This window comes from Eutrigla gurnardus (genome assembly GCF_963514095.1).
Source record: "Eutrigla gurnardus genome assembly, chromosome: 2".
Classification (NCBI taxonomy): Eukaryota; Metazoa; Chordata; class Actinopteri; order Perciformes; family Triglidae; genus Eutrigla; species Eutrigla gurnardus.
Genome location: NC_139916.1, coordinates 31,599,033 through 31,613,167, shown reverse-complemented (window position 1 = coordinate 31,613,167; position 14,135 = coordinate 31,599,033). Strand labels below are relative to the sequence as shown.

At 43.6% G+C, this 14,135-nt stretch overlaps 1 protein-coding gene across 3 annotated transcripts in view; it reads left to right on the top strand.

Moving 5' to 3' along the window:
* fhit (fragile histidine triad diadenosine triphosphatase) overlaps positions 1-14,135 on the top strand; it is a 533,523-nt gene that overhangs the window by 76,930 nt on the left and 442,458 nt on the right. For all 3 annotated transcript variants that reach the window (XM_084025971.1, XM_084025973.1, XM_084025972.1), the window contains one exon: positions 3,563-3,645. The gene's annotated coding sequence lies outside the window, so the exon portion shown is untranslated. The remainder of the gene's footprint in view (positions 1-3,562; positions 3,646-14,135) is intronic.

The window sequence follows — 14,135 nt, the reverse complement described above, 5'->3', positions numbered from 1 at the left end:
ATCCCGATCCAGTAAGGTTGCTGCTCGGGGTGCCGCTCTGCCGCTTGTGTTCCTCAGATCCACCTGTCAGTTCTTCAGTTCAATTCAATTCAATGTTATTTATAGTGTCATATAACAACAGAAGTCATCTCACGACACTTAACACATTGAGCAGGACTTGATTTTCAGAGTACGATACAATTTCAAAGTCCCAACATCACCCAAGGCCAAGCGTAACAGCAACAGTGGCCAGAAAAAACTGCCTAAAAGGAAAAATCTGGTCATTTTTGACCCCATTTTCGTTGTCCCCAGGGTCATCCTGACTTTTCAGAAGCAAAAAACCTGACAAAAATTGACGTTGCCTAGCCCGAGATCTGTACCTGCCTGGGAGCCTTCCAGAATAGCTCCAAGGCTAACCCATTGGGGCAAGTTTTATCTGCTTTTCTAGGCCTCAGAAAATAATTCCAAGACCAATGCAACACAGGTTGGGTCCGTATGAGACACGACAGCGCTCTTTTAGCTCAAATAGTGTGGCGAAACAACATAAATGTGTTTTTGTATGGAGTTACTCACCTCAAATCACCCCGTAGACATTAGCAGTGGAGTGCCGGGCGCGCGCTCGTCCCTCCCACTCGTGCAGCATACAGCATGATACTTAACATTTTCACATTTTGACCAGACCAGGAGTCGACACCAATAATATACAGTTATGAATCTGTTCCTGTTTTAAATGTCTCAATCTCCATTGGAGCAGCCGGGCAGAACGCTGTGATCACTGGACACAGTCGTGAAAGATGAAAAGAAGTGCCAAGTTGTGTTTGGCTGCTGAACATGTCTCATCATATTTACTTGGTCACATGCTGTTTATTATTTGTTGAGTCGGTTTTCTCTCCCACTCCAACACAGAGCTCCATTCTGCTTTAGGCCAAAACCAACTTTCGGTTCACTCTTGGACACGCTGTGTCCAACAGCGGTCTGGTGGTTTAAGTCCTGTGATGTTGGAACCCCCCCATGTCACTCACTATTTTATACAGCTCTGGACGTTAGATAGTCACATGGATGTGATTAATTTATGTGTCCATCATTAATAAGGAACCTAACTAACTTTCCATTGTCCTTGTTTTATTACTGAGCAACACAAATGGTGTCCCTGGAGACGAGGTTGGACAACCTAAAAAAGTCCTTCAAACAACAACATCCCCAAACATCCTCCAGGGTCTCAGTGATGTACATTTGATCATCTCTCCAAGTCCAACAACATTGGACCACAATGTGAGACTGATCGGATTGAAGCCACGACAAGAGCACAGACTGGACACTTGTGTTGCGTGCTGTGTGATTGAAACCCTGGGAGTCTGACTAGAGGACTGAAACCCTGGGAGTCTGGCCAGAGGACTGAAACCCTGGGAGTCTGACCAGAGGACTGAAACCCTGGGAGTCTGACTAGAGGACTGAAACCCTGGGAGTCTGACCAGAGGACTGAAACCCTGGGAGTCTGACTAGAGGACTGAAACCGACCAGAGGACTGAAACCGACCAGAGGACTGAAACCCTGGGAGTCTGACCAGAGGACTGAAACCCTGGGAGTCTGACCAGAGGACATTGTCTCCGATGGAAGGACAGAAACGTAGGAGGAACTCTAAAAAGAGTCCACACGTATTTGCAGAGACCATGCGTTGCCTCTCTACGGTGTTTTAGAGCAGGTGAGGTAAAGACACCTCTGTAGTGGCAAAGTAGGTAAATGTTGACTAAATCAATGTTAACAAATCCAAAATGTAAACCGAGTCGATGGGAGTTTGCTGTGCTGAAGACACATGGCAGCATTATGTACGTCTGCTGTCAGTTTGAAGCTTCTCTTCTGTCTGTTAAAGTAAATGTGAGAATATGATGTTTTGCTTCCCTGGTGAACCGAGGTACACACTACTATTTTCATGGAGCTGGGTCGACCTCACTTCACTATATGAGGAACCTTCATCGTCACACTCCAGTTAGCTGAGAGCTCTGAGCATACACGCAGACCCACGACACAATAAAGGTTCATCATGATGTGACGTGAATTAAAGAAACATTAAGGTGGATGGGTGTAAATATTTCATCTGCAGTACCTTGGTGTATTTATATAAAAGGTATTTAGGCATGTGAATCTCAACCAGTGCAGTTTATTTATTCATGTGTTTTTTTATTTTTCAGAACGATGTGTGGCAGGCAGGAATATGTTCTGAAACTATAACAAACTCTTACAGTATACAAGATTTTTATTGTAATAGTTAAAGGATCTGTTTTTTTCTTTCAACACTTTTCTAGTCTTTTTGACCACTAAGATGCTTTACATTGCATGCCAAGACTCTGTCACACACACACACACACACACACACACACACACACACACACACACACACACACGCTGATGCCAGAGGCTGCCATGCAAGTGGCCACCTGTCCATCAGGATCAAACTAACTAATCTAATAACTAACCCCTGATTGGAGGAGGACTTGCTCTCCCTCCGAGCCACAGCTGCCCCTTATTGTAAGGTGGTGTTTTTCAGAAAGTCTGTGGAATTCTGGTTGGAGGACGGATCCAAAAACCTTAAAAAAAAGTTTTGTTGTTTTTGTTTTAATTTCATAGTCCTTTTAATCCGTTTGGTAGCGTGTTTTGTGGAACTTCGTTGAGAGTGCAGCTTAGTTGTGTGGAAATGTCATATTGTAGGAGAGAGAGTTGTTGTCTGATAATCCATGAATCAATATCAATCAATTTGACTGTAAGGTGAGCACACCCTCCCAAGAGTCTACGGCCATGTTATATTAGACCAAACGGTGATTGGAGCTAAATGCTAATATTAGCATGGGACCAAAATCATGGCGAGGAGTCATGACACAATATCTTTGGGTTCGGCAACCTAATGGATAATCTATAATGGCAGCAGTGGAAAGGTCAGTGCAAAATAATACAAAGCCAATAGTTCACTCTGACCAAAAGACAAGCGGGTGGATGTATTGGCAGACTGCAGTTCCATCCAATATACAACCTTTCACTTAGGTAGTGTAAAACATTAATGTGTCTGTTGCTCTTCAGCATATCACTGCTGACACTGTTGGCAACAGGATTGACTTCATGTTTGCACAATATACTCTATAAGAAATATTTGTATTTATCACTGCTAAAACAAGTAAATTACTGTATTTATAATTCAATTTTCACAATTTCCTGATCCACCATCTTTATAAGTCATTCCCTTTTAGTGTACAAAACCGATCTAATGGCCTTGATTCCTGCAGCATATCCTGCAGGTTAACATCCCAGCCTGTTAATGTGGGTGATTTAACTCATTAGCAGAGCTACAGGTGTAACATACCTGTTGGGTTGTGGTGTCGGGGGGTGATTAAGCACTCTCTGTCAGGAGTGAAGTAACATCCTATCATAGCGCTGCCGTCACATGGGCCTCGTCCCGAATCTTCCAGCGTAAGATCCTGGCTCACGACCCCCACATGTTTGATCACAATGTGACAGAGAAGTCTTATTAGTCCTCCGTACCCCACAGTAATTAAACTTGTCTTGTTATTTTCTATTCCCTCTGCTCCCCCAGCCTGAGCACCGCTTCTCTCCATCCGTTCTTCCATCCTTTCTATAATTATCCAGCAAGGCTGTGAGAAGCAAGCAAGATTGAAGGTAAGTGTGTTTACAGCATAATTTAAAAAAAAAAACTTGGCTGAGCCATTTATTTTCTTGCTTTTTTCTTTTAAGTGATGTAAGAAGGTTGATTACAGAAAGCATAAACATGAGGTCATATTAACAACCTCTCTGTGCAAACATGCTGCCAGTGAAGCATTGTGCACACGTCAAGCATTTGCAGGGTTGTACGAGGCGGCAACCTCTAGTTCTGAAAAGTAAAACCAATGCTGAAGTGCCTTAAACTTGCATCTCTCTGATTGTATAGAAGTCAATGAGAAAATGGTCCTACTTCTCTCTTGATGTATTATCTCAGTAAACATTGTCAACATGAGTTAATGGTCTCAAGTCTTCTTCAATCCAGCATGATGTTCATTTAGTACATGATGGTAAATTTAGAGTCCACCAGACCAGAAAGCAGGGGATGATTTAGGGGCGGGGCTACCTTGTGATTGACATGTCACTCCCGCTGGTCTAGGAGTTGTCCCTTTTTTTATGTTCAAAACTTTAACCCTTTCACAGTGTGTTTTCACTCCATGAAAGTGAATTCGGTGTTATTCAGCTTTAGGTTGCAATTGGCTCCAACGTTTCTTGTCACTTCTGGTCACCAAGATAGCGACAGCCAAAAACCATAGATGGTGATGGCCAAAATGCTGAACTTGTGGTTTGAAACCAGTAGTCCTCAAACCAATACGTGACCACAGTGACTATTTTCACTTCTCACTTCTAGGTGTTTTTTAATATTGCAGCTAATGCAATCACACTTTGTTTTTAAAATCTTTATCCCAACATGCGTATGTTTAATGTTGTTTATGTGCCGATGCAGATATTAAGTACAAACAGCTACAACTGATGCAGTCTAAAAGAAAAGCACTGCAGTCATGTCTACACCCATGAAGGTTCAACTGTTTTAACGGTTTCATTCCACTTCATGCTCATGTTGGAGGATATAGTATGCCGTACGTTTCAAATATTTACTCTACTTTTTTAAGATATAAATGGGATTGACACATGTATATTTCATGTTGGAATACAGCATTAGAGTGCAATAAAATATGAGATATGCTGCCTGCACCTCAGCTTCCTTGTACTGGTATTTTGTATTGCAGTGGCATGTTATGTTCAGAGCTGTATTGGTGCAGAAAGGTTTTGGGGATCAGGTCTCAACATGCTGTCGGGGAAATATTGAATGTCAACACCAAACAGTTGCTCATGGGACGTAATTATTGTTTCCTGTGCAAAGAAACGTGAAGTGTTTATCCTGGTCAGAATTCAGTGATGCCATCGTAGACCAGCAGTGTGAGACAGGCGTCTGGTCCATGTTGTAGTTTAACTGACTTTGCTCGCTGAGCTCCCTGGTTGTCTTGTGGTCAGAGTGCTGCCGGCCACGTGGCACAGCGGCGACGGTTTGACTCCCAGCGAAGAAACCTTTGTGTCATGTTCTTTCCATGCGTCTCTGTCTACCACAAACCAGAAACCCCACAAACCTACTGGTTTTTCCTAAAGAGGTGAATACATCAACCTTTGAAAAAAACTTGACAAATACATAGTTTCATTTTTTTTTTATATGGCTCCATAGTTTTTATAAAACAAGTGGGTACAATATAGCTGAAATGGAATAACTAGTTAACAGAAGATTCAGTGTTTCGGTCACATATGGTGGGGTCTCTGGTGATTCCACACCATACATCATGAATACACTCACCTCTCAGTGACTCTGTTTTTTGGGTTGCTTTGTAATGAAGGAAGTTGTTGTCAATGCTGGAATAGCAATTTTTTCTATGATTGGCCAAGGTCTGTATTTTCTAAAGCCTGAAAACAGAGCCGAGAGCAAGTGCAGGAGTCTAGTTTTGTGTCAGACCACTGAAAATACAAAACACTGAAAGGTTATTATGGATGTTTTTTGTCAAAATATACAGCCTATCCACGCTTGGTAGCTCTTCTGTTTGTTGTATATGCAAATACATATAAGCGCCTGGCAAAGTACTCAGTAGCCTACTCATACTTAGTCAGTATAGGCGAACACATTTACTGTTAGCAGCCCAGAGAATAGATAAAGGCTGTCTGCCAGCCTGTCAGGCAGCTATTAGAGGCTGTGACATTATCTGCAGGACCTCAATTATGTGCCATAAAGCCTTTAGTGAGTGAAATTGGGGGGAGATGCAAATGATCATCTGTAATAGTCATGTTAGGAAGCCTATTTGCACTCTGTCCTGTTCATGCCAGTTGGCTGTAATGGCATCTAATTTAACATAATGCTGCCGTATACTGGCAAATACATAAACACGACTATGGAAGGTATCCATGGTTACACTGGTGCGTGTGCACATTTTTAGTTTGTATGAATGAATCTCATTTTTGCACCTTGTGGCAGCTCTGATTTCTAACACCAGGTAGAAGGGTTCTCTCTGTAACACCTGTGGTCATGTGTCGAGCTTCGGTTTGCTTTGGACATGTTTGGACAACTTTTCTACCGTAACTGTTGACAGTTTTCATTGGAACTATCTCGACGAATGGTATAATGCTTTTGAAAACTGTTGAACGAGATGTATGCAGATTTTCCAAAGATACAGAGACACTGATTCTGAAAAATGTGTGTTGATTTTTCTTTTTTTTTTCATCTGATGCCCAAAACATATCCTGTCCACGTATTTTTTTTTTTTTTTTTTTTTTTTCCTCGCTCCATCAAACTCACACCAAACCATGACTCCTATAATTGGTGTGAATGATGAAATCATTCACATCCTGTTATTCGCCGTATTTATTATTATTCTTACGCCTGTTTTTTCAAACCTAAACTCCTTCAACATTATTCAACCGATTCACTTCATTCAAACTTCAAAACGTTCATCTCATTCAGGACATTCCCGCTACTACTTTTCTCATTCATAACATTCATAAATTCAGAAATATTCAACGTTTTACGTCATTTTTTTAACATTAAAGTCAATGAGCGGAACATTCAAATTTGACAAAATTCCGTGCATTTTCAGGCACATTCAACTGCTCACCATTCATTCATACATTCTCCTAGAAACCATTTAAACTTTAAAATGTAGACACAAGTCTTGTGTATTGGTGTGTCAATCCACGTTTCAATAGGTCACATAGTTTCTGAGCAATCACTGTTCAATGACCATGATCGTTTTGGGAGAGATCATGAGATTATAATGGGTGTGTATTGCACGGAACTCTCCCTGCTAGAGTGGGTGACATCATCGTCAGAGTGGCAGAGCAGCCCAAAGAACTTCAGATTTTTTTCCTTTCCAAACTCCTCCCGGCCACAATTTTCACTCTACACACGTGATATTTTCCAATTTTGTAGACAAACTTGTCTTGTCTCTCACAATGTGCTCAAAAACTCTGTGAGATTTACAGAATTTGAACTTGCAACCTCTAAGCGCGGCCATGTCGGTTTTTCTCCCAACCGACAGCAATGCAAATTGAGGAGCAGATTTTCAAAGAAATGCTGAAACTCACACATTTCTAACTCGCCCTAGCGTCCACATTTCTGAAACTAGGAAAAAATAAAAGTCATCAGTGTCTTCAGCAGAGTCTTGGGGCGCTAAGGGTGCGAACATTTTGGCGATAGGAGTTTCGGTGTGAGCGTGGGAAGCTTTTGTTCGGACCCTCCACAAAGCCGAAATGGAGAAATAGAAAGAGGCTGAAGGCAGTCATACACACGAACTTAGAGGGCCGTTGCTATGGTGACGGCACTCTGTGGCTCTGATCTTGAGAAGTGACAGCAGGTGTGCTCTGATTGGTGGACAGGAGCAGTGGACAGGAGGATTTGTAGTTTTTTTTGTCAAACATCTTTTTCTCAGGCATACATTCACCTAGAAAGTCTATTCCCACTTTTCCAACTATTCATCCTACTTTACCTTCTTCATACACACATTCATACTTTATTCAACTCTTCAAAGACATTCATACTTATTCAACCAATTCCCACTTTTCCAACTATTCATCCTAATTTCACTTCTTCATACACATTCAAGTCATCATACCAGCGTAGCGTCAGCTATTCAGCAGTCATCATTCACACCGCAATTTCGTAGAAATTGCATTCTCTAGTTATTGAAGTAAGATTCAGCACTTTGATCACATTCATCCAGTTCTGCAGCCATCTCACATCTCATTTCATGTTGCTCAATATATTTCAGTTCAGGTATCTTTCATGCCTACACCACAGTCTAACCAACGTTAGGTTTAGACGACAAAACCAACGTTAGGTTTAGACGACAAAACAAACTTTAGGTTTAGATGACAAAACAAACTTTAGGTTTAGACGACAAAACAAACTTTAGGTTTAGACAACAAAACCAAGATTAGGTTAAGATGAAACCAATGTTTGGATATTGAATGTGGTAATTAACTTCCAGTTAAAAATGGGCAATGTGTGTGCCTGCGCACAAAGCCAATAGATTGCATTTTGTGACTATTTCACAAACTGCTGTGGGACTTGGCTGCATTCCCACCTGGAACCAGCCCGGAGAACCAGAGTCTGCTGGCCACGGAGCAGGTGCTGGAGGTAAGAGGTGTTGCTCAAGGGGACCTCAGTGGAAGTGATGATGGTCGTCTTGATTGCCCTCCCACAGTCTTACTGTTACCACAGACCACAAAACCTTTTTCAAGTGATACTTCTTCTTCTTCCATAGTAATACACTCAACAAAAATATAAACGCAACACTTTTGTTTTTGCTCCCATTTTTCATGAGATGGACTTAAAGATCTAAAATTCATTCCAGATACACAATATTACCATTTCTCTCAAACATCGTTCACAAATCAGCCTAAATGTGTGATAGTGAGCACTTCTGCTTTGCTGAGATAATCCATCCCACCTCACAGGTGTGCCACATCAAGATGCTGATCTGACATCATGATTAGTGCACAGGTGTGCCTTAGACTGTCCACAATAAAAGGCCACCCTGAAATGTGCATTTTTTTGCTTTATTGGGGGTCTGGGGACTCAGAACCAGTCAGTATCTGGTGTGACCACCATTTGCCTCATGCAGTGCAACACATCTTCTTCGCATAGAGTTTATCAGATTGTCAATTGTGGCCTGTGGAATGTTGGTCCACTCCTCTTCAATGGCTGTGCGAAGTTGCTGGATATTAGTGGGAACTGGTACACGCTGTCGTATACGCCGGTCAAGCACATCCCAAACATGCTCAATGGGTGACATGTCCGGTGAGTATACTGGCCATGCAAGAACTGGGACATTTTCAGCTTCCAAGAATTGTGTACAGATCCTTGCAACATGGGGCCGTGCATTATCTTGCTGAAACATGAGGTGATGTTCATGGATGTATGGCACAACAATGGGCCTCAGGATCTCATCACGGTATCTCTGTGCATTCAAAATGCCATCAATAAAATGCACCTGTGTTCTTCGTCCATAACAGATGCCTGCCCATACCATAACCCCACCACCACCATGGGCCACTCGAGCCACAACATTGACATCAGCAAAGCGCTCACCCACACGACGCCACACACGCTGTCTGCCATCTGCCCTGAACAATGTAAACCGAGATTCATCCGTGAAGAGAACACCTCTCCAACGTGCCAGACGCCATCGAATGTGAGCATTTGCCCACTCAAGTCTGTTACGGCGACGAGCTGGAGTCAGGTCAAGACCCCGATGAGGACGACGAGCATGCAGTTGAGCTTCCCTGAGACGGTTTCTGACAGTTTGTGCAGAAATTGTTTGGTTATGCAAACCAATTGTTTCAGCAGCTGTCTGAGTGGCTGGTCTCAGACGATCTTGGAGGTGAACCTGCTGGATGTGGAGGTCCTGGGCTGGTGTGGTTACACGTGGTCTGCGGTTGTGAGGCCGGTTGGATGTACTGCCATATTCTCTGAAACGCCTTTGGAGACGGCTTATGGTGGAGAAATGAACATTCAATGCACGAGCAACAGATCTGGTTGACATTCCTGCTGTCAGCATGCCAATTGCACGCTCCCTCAATGCTTGTGGCATCTGTGGCATTTTGCTGTGAGACAAACTGCACATTTCAGAGTGGCCTTTTATTGTGGGCAGTATAAGGTACACCTGTGCACTAATCATGATGTCAGATCAGCATCTTGATGTGGCACACCTGTGAGGTGGGATGGATTATCTCAGCAAAGCAGAAGTGCTCACTATCACACATTTAGACAGATTTGTGAACAATGTTTGAGAGAAATGGTAATATTGTGTATCTGGAATGAATTTTAGATCTTTAAGTCCATCTCATGAAAAATGGGAGCAAAAACAAAAGTGTTGCGTTTATATTTTTGTTGAGTGTATGTAGGTCACTGGAGATATTCTGTGATGATTTATTTCGAAAAGTATGAGCCCCCGCAGGAGTATTTAAAGTTGAAACGGTGCTCTCGTTGCTGATCATAATCTTGGACGTTACAGTGCATCTCTTGTTGAATACCAATCTTCTCCTTTTAGTAGTGCAGTGTTCTTATGCAGTCCTGGTGGACTTCTGGCTCCTCCCTCCCTCAGCAGCACAGTAGCATCCAGTCAACAGCTGTTTGATAAGAGCTGCCGTTGTCTGAGTCTCAGCCAGACTTGTCGGAGAGCTGAGCGGAAATGGAACAAGGATAGACTTACAATTTCTTTTGACATTTTCAGAAATTCTTTAGCAGCCTTCCAGACAGCGGCTAAGAAAGCCAGAACCAAACATTTCTCAGATATAATCAATAAACACTCCCAAAGGCCTAAAATCCTTTTTAGTACCATAAACTCAATTATTAACCCCGAAGTCTCCCCAGATGTCGAAACATCCACAGGCATGTGTGAAACTTTTTTAAAGTTTTCTATTGATAAAATAGAACACATCAAATTGTCTTTTACTCCCTCTGTTCCCAGCACTGTACAGTGTCCCCCAGCTGTTACAGCTATGTTTGATAATTTTTTACCAGTGACCTTTGATGATCTAAGAGATATCAAGCACATGAAACCCTCTACATCCCCCAATGATGCTATCCCCTCTCAGATCATCAAAGATGCCATTGAAACCATTGGTCCAAGCATTCTGGTCATTATAAACACATGCCTTGTCTCTGGCACTGTTCCCTCATGTTTCAAGCAGCCGTTGCTTAAAAAACACAACCTTGATGCTAATTGTCCAAAAAACTACCGCCCCATATCTTAACTACCATTCATCTCAAAAATTCTTGAAAAAGCAGTCCTCTCTCAAGTACTGCCTTTTCTCAACTCTGCCAATGTCTTGGAGCCCTTTCAGTCTGGCTTTAAAACACGCCACAGCACTGAAACAGCTTTGCTGAAAGTGTCAAATGACTTACTACTCACACTAGACACAGGTGAGAGTGCCATCCTAGTCTTATTATCTAAGACTAAGAAAGGCAGGGATCTATCCCTGATCCCTGCCTTTTGAACAGTGCCTCTTTTACACGGGCTATAGTCCTTAACCACCAGACAAGCCGATCGCTTTCTATTTCTTCCTGGACTTAACCAACCTGCTTCCTGGCTGCCTGGCACTACCGGTGTGTTGTTAGCACCTGAAGCTAACCTCACCTGCCTTTCTTACCGGACGCCTAACCTCTTCACTGGGCCCAGCATCTGGGCCCTGCCGCTACCTCCATGGCTACAGCCCTCTCTCCTGCGGTGCCTGCGGCTAATCTACAGCTCCTCGGCCACCACCAACTACATCCCACACTGGCTTCCTCCACGACCATGGCCGTGTTACCTGACGACAACCTACAGCTAACCAGAGCCAACAAGAGAATCACCCACCTGACTGAAGAAAACCTCCGGCTGGCTGCACAGCTCAAAGACAACGAGCTCCTGCTGTCACAGTTCAAGGATCTGGCCCATGAGCAGTCCCAAAAGATCTCCTCGCTCTCTGTGGCGTTCCATGACACAATCCCCTGGGATCCCTCTGCCTGTCCGCGGCCACCTGACTGCTCACCGCCCTCTCCACCGGCGGCCGTCCGGGTTCCCTCCGAAGCGGACTGGATCACGGCCGGGGCTAAACCGAAGGTCCCGCTGGTCTTCTGCTCCACTCCAAGCCGACCTGCACCTCTGCCTCGCTGGACGGAGGTGATCCGAGGAGCCAAAACAATATCTTCGGCTCCTGGGTCAAAGACATGCCTGGAGCTATCAAATCGCTTCGGGCCTCTGTCTGTTGCCCCAGCGGCACCTGCTGCTGTTATTCCTCCCGAGGCGAGTGTCGGTCATCTCAAATCTCAAAACTCCCGTTTCTATCCAAGGTCATGGAAAAAATGGTTTACTCCCAGCTTCTGTCCTTCTTAGATAAAAACAACATCATGGACAAATTTCAGTCAGGTTTCAGGGCACGGCATAGTACAGAGTCAGCACTGCTAAAAGTCACGAACGACCTACTGCTCTCCCTCGACTCTGGTAAACCCGCCTTATTAATACTCTTAGATCTCAATTCTGCCTTCGACACTGTTGACCACTCCCTCTTGCTGAACCGGCTTGAGCACCAGGTCGGTATCCAAGGCAGCGCTCTCCAGTGGTTTGCCTCCTACCTTTCTAACAGATCCTTTTCTGTTAACATCGGTAATCTTTACTCTTCATCTGCTCCAATCACATGCGGCGTACCCCAGGGTTCCATCCTAGGCCCCATCCTATTTGCCCTATACCTGCTCCCTTAAGGCTCCATTCTCCAAAAGCACAATATCGCATATCATTGCTACGCCGATGATACACAGTTATATCTTCCACTCAAACCTGGTCATAGCAACAACTCCACCTTGGAGTCCATTCTTGACTGCCTCCAAGACGTCAAACTATGGTTGGCAAATAACTATCTCCAACTAAATGATGGGAAGACTTTTTTGGCCCCCCAAACTCCTCCATAGGTATAATAAATCACTTAGGTCCCCTGGCGCCCAATCTTCATACCCATGCCAGAAATCTTGGGGTGATCTTCGATCAAGATTTAAAATTTGACAAAGTGGTGAAAAGTTGTTTTTTCCAACTACGAAACATTGCAAAACTTAAATCAATTCTCTCCCTCTCTGACCTTAATACAGTTACCAACGCCTTGATTACCTCTAGGCTGGACTATTGCAACTCACTTTATTTAGGTATTAGCCAGTCATCACTATCCCGCTTACAGTTGGTTCAGAATTCTGCTGCCAGATTGTTAACAGGAACTAGGAGGCAAGAACACATAACACCCATACTAGCATCCCTTCATTGGCTCCCCATCAAGTACAGGACAGAGTTTAAAGTTATTTTATTTGTTTTTCAAGCACTACATGGCCTGGCCCCCCAATACATTTGTGACCTACCCTCCCCCCTTTCCAACCCAAGGATTCTTAGATCCTCGAATCAACAGCTCCTGACCGTTCCCCGGTCTAGGCTACGAGGAAAGGGCGATCGTGCCTTTGCCATTGCAGCCCCAAGACTATGGAACAGCCTACCCACTTCAATTAGGTGCTCCTCCTCTGCAGCTGCCTTTAAGGCAAATCTAAAAACCTTTTTGTTTGCCCAGGCCTTTAAATGTCCCTGATGGTCTCAAGTGTGGTCTCAATGTGTGTCATTTTTGTTTGTAATTTTGTGTTCACTGAACTGTACAGCACTTTGGTCAACTTTGGTTGTTTTTAAATGTGCTTTACAAATAAATTGATTTGATTTGATTTGATTTGATTTGATTTATTAGACCTCAGTGCTGCCTTTGACACCGTCGATCACCCCACTCTTTTAGCCCGTCTCCATCAGTGGGTTGGTATTAGGGGCTCTGCCCTGCAGTGGTTCTCCTCTTACCTCACCCATAGATCCTTTTCAGTGTCTATAGGTCAACATTCCTCATCCTCTGCCCCTCTGTCCTGTGGGGTCCCCCAAGGGTCCATCCTGGGTCCAATTCTGTTTTGTTTATATATGCTCCCATTGGGAAATATAATCAGAAAATACAACCTGTCGTTCCACTTTTATGCTGACGACTCACAATTATATCTCCCACTGAGATCCGGACACTCCCTTCAGACTCTCCTAGAGTGTCTCATGGAGATTAATGACTGGATGGGGGATAATTTCCTCCAGCTCAACAACAACAAAACAGAAGTGATCATCTTTAGCCCCTCCAAAACCAAAAACCCCATCTTTACCGACCTAGGTAGTCTAACCCCATTCACAAAACCTTTTGCAAGAAATCTGGGTGTCATTTTTGATTCGGAGCTATGCTTTAATAAGCAAATCTCCTCCGTAATTAAGAACAGCTTTTACCAGCTCAGAATTATCTCTAAAATAAAACACTCCCTATCATACCACGATCTGGAAAAAGTTATCCATGCTTTTATAACATCACGGCTAGACTACTGCAACTCCCTCTACCTTGGTCTCCCTCAGTCCCTCATGTCACGCCTTCAAATGGTTCAGAATGACTGCAAGACTGTTGACTGGGTCAAAAAAGTGGGAGCATATTACACCTGTTCTTGCATCCCTTCACTGGCTGCCGGTTCAACAAAGGATCCATTTCAAGACAGTTTTAATGGTGTTCAA